Genomic DNA, 7,915 nt, shown 5'->3' on the forward strand with positions numbered 1-7,915 from the left:
CTCAGCTGAGCCTGGTTTTTTTGGACCTCTGGAAATACATAGGTAATAAGACACAGGTACCACCCTAGATTTCCTTAGGATCATTGGGAAGAAAAACATAAAACCATGCGTAAACTGTAGGACTTAGCAATAAATGCTATCCTGGAGGCTTGAATAAGTGTGAATGGGGCATCGGGTACATACCATTCTCTCTAGAAATGCCCTTTACTTAGAAAACTCCTACTCTTTATGTGAGACTCCATTAAAAAATCACCCCCTCTGTGAAATCCCCTTGATTACTGCATGATCACATTGGTTACTTTAAACTTGGTGTCTGGTAGCACTTTATTCAGACTTCCACAATAGTACTTACAGCCACTTCGTACAATGTGTTCACGTTCAGGAATTTCTAATAAGTCTGTGAGGCAATATGGGGCAGGGCTTGGATCTTATTGTCAGTGTGTCCCCAGAATCTAGCATGATGGCTGGCACCTAGCGTGCTTCCCGAAAGATTAGGTAAGGACACAATGATGTAACCGCTTCTTCCCTGAAGACAGTTCAGAGGGCAAGATGAGGCCAAACTATTGAGTTAAACAGTTGGGGCTCTTAACCATATAGCTAGATAAACTGACCTACTCAGTTCAGCCCAAGGAAAGTGACAACTCAGACACTCCATGGGTGGAACGTACGGGTAGCCTTATGTGGAACACACTTCTCCGGAGATTACCAGCATCTCTGCCCTCGCTTCTGAGATCTTACTGCTTTGGCCCAAGAACTGCTCAGAGCCTGTGATGGCCATTGCCTCTGTAACTAACGTTTTCCAGTGATAATTTGAGGCCCATGATGTGGCACTGGGGCCCAAGGACCAGAATCCATGATTTGAGTTTTGAGATTCGTAATCCTGGACATTGTTTTCTATTTACTTATTTTAAGTAGAGGGAACTTAATGGAACTGAGTAAACTGACACTTGAGCAAGGAGAAGCTCACTAGATGATATTTTGAAAAGTGATCATTTGGTAGAATGTGTTCCGTACATCTGTATGTGTATACCAGGCACACATGGTTCAAGCCACTACTGAGGAATAGGTACTTCAGCTTTCTCACCAAATACCGTAAAAAATGCAGTTAGAAGCCTCCACATGACTTTTTCCTTTGTGGATCCTAGCAGTGTGTTACCAGCAAATATATAAGGTTCAACCAGATTTGTTTGGATAATATTTTAGCTTTGGGTTACATGAGTGGTTCTCAATGGGGGAAGTGCTGCCCCCTAGGGACATTTTGGGAAATAGTGAGGGTGGTTTTGGTGTCACAATGATGGGTTACTGTTGGCATTCAGTGGGCAGGTGCTAGGGACGTTAGACTTCTCTGTAGTGCATGGATAGTTCCACAAAATATATCCTCAGACTGCTTGCCTCTTGAATTCTGGCTGAACATTCATGTAGACGAAAAACCTATTTATAATGATCCAAGTCTAGAAGTTAACTTCAAACACAAATGCTTAATCACAGAAGTTTTTTTGTTTTGTTTTGTTTAGTTTTTTTTTTTTACCTTAAATATACTTTCCCAGGAATGCAATTTCGTGTTATTGAAGAAAGATTGCCTTTTGATTTGTTTGCAGATTTTACCAAGGGTTGTTCCCCATTTTGGAAACATGCCATTGAGGGCAATGCTACTTACAGTATTTGAGCCGCTGATACACGTGCGTCTGTCCTTCAGCATTTGGAGCTCTAGCAGTCATACCAACTCTGTGAGCTTCTACTCATATGCTTTGATAGCTCTGATTTCAAAATGTCAGTTAAAGAAAAATACCTGTAATGTTTGCAGAGTATTTTGTTATTTCAGAAACTTGTAGGGTAGAAAATTGGAGTTGACTTCTTTAGTTTATTAAGCACTTATTCTGTGCCAGATAGGTTGCTGAGAAATGTGCCTTATTATGGGCTCTCACTTGGAGTGTGGGCACGCTGTTATCCTCACTGGTGGCCCTGAAATCTGCCCCAGACCACACTGCCCATGGGGCAGAGCCCAGATTGGAGTCCATGTTTGTCACCTACAGAACCTACCCTCTCAACTCTGCCACTTTAGCTAGAGTTGGCCTGCAGGAAAGAAACTTGAACTTTTCTTGGCACCTACCAGACAGGGTCTGTGTTGAATGATGGGGGGGGGCGGATCTGACAAGCTTAGGGGTTCACACTGCCTTGGTTTGCGTTTCTGCCTCCAGTTGTAGCTGTGATCTATGGAAAGGCTGGGCCAGGTGGGCATTTAGGAAGGGCAAATTTCCTCTTCCATAGGCCTGCTCCCTTTCTTGAAGACATCTGGGGAGCATATTTATTTTGAAATATTACACATGGACCACATTTCAGCAATTAAATAACATGAGTACCATTCAGAATTTAGAATCTGGCCTAAAACCCGGAGTTCTATATCAGAGCTGACCTTAACACAGGAAATACATATTTTGTGATGGTTAATAGACCATCAACTAATAGCTGTTATTAGTATTAAAAGTTTGTATTAGTTAATGATAGAAAACCTAGCATTTATCTATCTTGCATGATTCCTCCCAGATGGAGTTAATGACTTGGAGAAGTGACTGGCTTTCCATTTATAACTGGTTGGTTTTATGTCCCTTAGATTTCATTGGGGACGTGATGGATCCAGTGGGCATGGATGGTGAGAACAGGAGTCCATATGGGGATCTGTGGAAGGTACCTTAGCATGGCAGAAGCAGAGCCTGTACCTGGCTGCTGCTATCCGCGGGGGCCACATTTCTTGGAGGCACTGGACCCTCAACCAGGGGAGGCTTTAGGAAAAGACCTAAGGGAGATCTGTCCTCTACTCCAGAGAGACCAGTGGGATGTCCTCATCAGGAAAAATCTGGTCTTGTGGTGGGAGTCAATTCATCATGGGTATGAAGAGGCTGTGCGGAATAGTGATTAAGCGTGTGGCGTCTAGAGACAGGCAGTTGTTTTCAAGGTGAGGAAGCTCAGATAAGTTGCTTGAACTCTCGTTGCCTTGGTTTTCCCATCTAAAAATGAGGATCATGGTGGAGCTATCTCATAGGTTACTTGCTGACTTAAATGAGGTAGTTGATATGCATGGCTTAGTTTACATTGACTAGTAGATGCTACATTGAACACATGGTATGTGCTTAATAAATGTTAATTGCTATTATTATTCTTCCTTTGAAAATGGGGATAATAAAAGAACCTACCTCACAGAACTGTTGTGAGGATTCAATCAACTAATATATACATATATTATTATATACATATTATATATATGTATATAAAGTGACCAGAACAGTGCCTGCCATTTTGTAAGTAATAAATGTCAGTTATTATTATTAATAGTGTTATTATTACCATCTTGAGGGAATTACCAAATTTTAAGATTCTTGTAGCAAATTTTAAAACTACTCTTGATTTAAGTATTTTCATACTACTACCAAGTGTTCTGATATTTGATTTGCTAAACATATGACAGTGGCACATTGTATAGGACAACTTTGTCACTGTAATAACAGAGCTTAAAAACTCCCCTGTTCCTGCATATCAGTGTTACAGTGGAGTTATATTTGAATATATGGCTTTCTTTAAGGATTAAAATAAATGTTGTGGGTGTCCATTGCTAATGTATTCTTCAGTCTCTGAGATATTTATGGGAAGATATTTAACCAGCACTGGCTGGTTATTTTTTTATTTTTTATTTAAAATTTTTTTAAAATTATTTTTTAAAAGATCTGTTTGTGAGAGAAAGTGCACGCGCGCTTGCAAGCACGAGCAAGGGGAGGGGCAGAGGGTTTGAATCTTAGAGCAGATTCTTTGCAGAGCGCGAAGCCCCCATGTCGGGCTTGATCTCATGACCCTGAGATCATGACCTGAGCCGAAACCAAGAGTTAGATGCTTAACCAATTGAGCCATCCAGGTGCCCCTATTTTTTTTTTTTTTAACAATTAGAAACAATTTTCTAAACAATTAGAAAGGTGTTGGGCTGAAAATGAGAGAATCTCAAGTGTGACCTCTAAGAAAACTTAGAGGTCTTCTATTCCAATCTCTCCATTTTACAGACAGCTCCGAGAGGTTCATTAACTTGCCTAAGGTCCGACAGCTATTGAATGGCAGAGCGGGGGCCTAGTTGTTGGCCAGTGATCATTTGGTGGTTGGTTATTTGATGCATTAGGGTCATCTGTGTTGATGGAACTGGGACTAGAAGCCAGGTCTGCTCCATTCAGTCTGGTTCCCCTGAGGGGCTAGGTGAGAGGATCAGGGGAGCATTTAGGTACAGAGTGGCCCCAATCCATGACCAAGCACTGTCACACTCTCCTTTGGTCTTTGGACACCTGCAGGATATAGACGGAACAACACTATATTCAGAATCAAAAGACCCTGCCCCTAGCCCTGGCTCCATTTTTCTCCCTGTCCACTACTGCAGGTTTCCTGAGGTATAATTTATACACAGTAACCTTTTTTAGTTCATACTTCTTTGAGTTTTGACAAATGCACAGTCATGCATCATCACCACAATCAAGATAGAGAACAGTCCCTTCACCCCAGAATCCCTTTGTGCTTTTTGTATTCAACTTTTCTCCCCCAGTTACCAGCTTTGGACCCCCACCTATCTTTTCTGTCTCTATAGTTTTGCCTTTCCAGAATGTCCTATAAATGATATCATACAGGACATGGCCTTTCGAAACTGGTTTCTTCCACTTTAGCGTAATGCATTTCAGATTTGTTCTGGCTGCATTCTTAGTGTCTATAGGTCCTTGGGTAAGTTGCTTAGCTTTTAGCCTCAGTTTGTTTATCTGTAAAATGGACATAACACTTGCCTTGCGTTTGTATCATTATAGACAGGAAGAAAGAAAGCACGTAGATGTGCATTAGGTCAAAGGAGGAGCAAGTCTTCTTGTTTGTCTTGTTATGCGATTATCTTTTGAACAGACTCCACTTGGAAAGGCAATGCTGATTGAAGCGTAAACCCTGTAGAGATTCGTGCCTCTGATGAGCAGAGCAGGATCCAGCATCACTGTGAAACTCTCCCCAGCCACAGGGCTCCACAAGCTGGTCCCAAGGTTTGAAATGTTACAGGAAACACTTTCCCAATGGGGGTGTCCCCAGGGGAAATAGATCTCTGACATGTCGCCTCCACCATGCAACCCCCAAGGGATGAGGAAGCCTAACCTGGGGATGAAATGCTTTGATGTATTTAGATGAAAGGCACTTTGCAAAACACTATCATTAACATTGCTAGTAATTTGTAATAGTAATGGTATTGTGGAAAAAAATATGATTATCTAACACACGGAGCACCAAACAGTTTGACAAAAAGATAGGGCCTCTCTTGGCTCCAAACACACAGGGAGGAGTTGGAAATGCAGATTTGCATTTGTTTTTGAGTGCTATGTGATTCTGAGTTACAGAACACATATGACCAACATATACTCCCTGGGCATTTTTGCCTGGATGTGGATCCAGAGAGGCAGGTCTTTGATACCCTCTTCCCATCCAACTGGCCTGTGGATACCAAGACGGCAGGACAGGTGCATACCAAAGGAGGGAAAACCTGGACTGGGATTCAGGAGACATGGATGCTGTATCTGGCCCTGTTGTTATTTGTGTGACTTCTCCCTTATTTCCTTACCCATAAAAGAGGGGGCTGTGGTAGGTCACCCTCAAGGCATCTCCAGTGACCCCATGAATGTTAGAACCACTGACTCCCAGCTCAGAGCACAGAGCAAGGGGGCAGGGAGCAAGGGATGCAGAAAGCAACAACTCTGAGCCTTCGAGTGAAATCCTTCAGAGAAGCTCACTCTTTCCAGCACTAGCTGAATAAGATTCCAATAAACATATTGCTGAAATGTTTGTTTCCGGGTGTCATTTTAGACTGCAAGTAGCGAAAACAGATCCGGCTCCTATATATAGATACTGCATTTGGTTATGTTCTGGGAGGCTTTTATTACTACGCTCCCTGGCCGCCTCCCAGCTGAGCTTTTCCCCCAGGGGATCAGATTTTGGAATCAGAAAGTCAGAGAGGATCAGTGACCATATTAGGGGGTCTCTCCCTCATCCCCCCCACCTCTCTCTTTCCCCACTAATGCTCTATACTGCAGGTGGACGCAGACGTGGACTGGCTCCTCCCTGTGCTCCAAGACTTAATAATAATGACAATGCTAATGGAAACTGACCAGCCCCACTATGGCTGCAAATACAAGTGAAGCAGCCCTGCCGTCCTGGGCTTAAGGGAAACATAGTATAATTTGGGTTGAAACAAAGTGCAGATTGTCACAAACAGCTCAGTCTTTACATAAGAGGAGTCAGGGCCCTCTGTGGACAGAAGGGAAGAAAGGGGCTACTGAGTATTAAGGGTGGGGTTTTTTGGGGGGAGGGGGATGAGTGTCTGAATTTTACTAGAGAATTCTCCAGGGGAAGATACTGCTGGCAACAAGAAGTGAATGAAGAAAGGTGGAGGTGGGTGTTGGAGGAAGGATGTAGGCAGGGAAGGAGGAGGAAATAGGGGTTTACTTAAAGAGACAATGTGGAACCCTGGCAATCTGCTTTTCTAAAACGTGTCTGATCACTGGGGTGAGCCCCTCCACTGTGTATCCTTTGTTTTCTGTGTAGAAAACCCAACCCCTGCCTCATTCTGTAGTGGCTCTCCTCACCTGCCCCTCTGATTTCTTTATGTTTAACCATCATGGATCTAACTGCCTTCCTGGTCTCCATATTTTATGTGCCTCACCACCTCTTCCTCTTTTTTCCTTCCTCGCTGTCTTATTCTTCCCTCCTCTCTTCCCTGCTTTTCTTCTTCAGTCCTTCCTCCTTCCAGACTCTTCTCTTTTCCCTTCGCCCCCACCCCTCCTCCTTCTATTTTACTCCTTTCCTCCTCAACCTTCCCCTCCCCCTTTCTCCCCTTTCCCTCCTCTTTCCTCCCTCCTCTTTCTTCCCTTCCTTCTCCTTTCCCCTTGCCCCTCTGTCTTTCTCCCCTTCTTTCCCTGTCTCCCTGTCCCCGGGTCCCCATCCCCTGCCCCTCTTCCCTCTCCCCTCTCTTGTCTCCTTCCCCTTCCCTCCCTCTCGGTCCTTGTTTATCTCTAAGCCCCAGTCTCTCGCCTTACAGATTTACCTGCAGAACAAGACAGCGCCCCTCTTGCAAAGACTGTTCGAGAACCCGTACCCTCCCCTCCATTGCTCGGGCGTTTCAGAAATGATATTCCTCCCCCAGCTACCCCGTCAAAATAAAATAAATTCAGCCAGCTCCTGCTGTGTGTCCTTAAATCCATTCCCTCTGGCTTCGCTGGTTTGAAAGCCTGTACCCTAGAAGGGGCCTCCTGCATTTGCTGGCAACCCTGCTCGAGTCTGATCGCCACAGATAGTGCTTGGGAGTGAAAAAAAGGGGGAAAAACCCTCTCGTTGGAGATTTCAAAACAGATTCTACCAGCTTTCCAGTCTGCGCACTTGTGGAGTGGCAGGACTTGAGGAAGAGGGGTAGGGGCTTGGGGTGTCGGTGTTTGTCATAAACAAATAAGCCACAAAATTTATGTATATATAAATGTGCGTTGCCTTTGGCATGTGTGGTGTCTCCCTCCCTGGCATCCAGGGTGGGTGCGCACACGGCCGACTTCTCTCCCACTTTTGCTGGGGCATGGTGTGTGTGTGTGTATGTGTGTGTGTGTGTGTGTGTGTGTGTGTGTGATGGAATTGAGGAGGGGGCTGCTGGGTTTTTTATCTGATCCACTTGACAGATTATTTGAATCCAGCCCACCTTTCCGCACATGTCAAACAGATGGGATCATTGTTACAAGCCTTGAGAGAGCCCGTGGCTGAGCGGTGGGTAAGGCAGGGAGGGGGAGAGGGGAGGAGGACGGAGGGGAGAGAGGGGCACCTTCTAGTAAGCTTTGTGTTTTCACACGTTGGAACTGACAGGAGCCCTTCTTCTCCGTGG

The sequence above is a fragment of the Ailuropoda melanoleuca genome, chromosome 8, assembly GCF_002007445.2.
Source record: "Ailuropoda melanoleuca isolate Jingjing chromosome 8, ASM200744v2, whole genome shotgun sequence".
In the NCBI taxonomy this organism is placed as follows: Eukaryota; Metazoa; Chordata; class Mammalia; order Carnivora; family Ursidae; genus Ailuropoda; species Ailuropoda melanoleuca.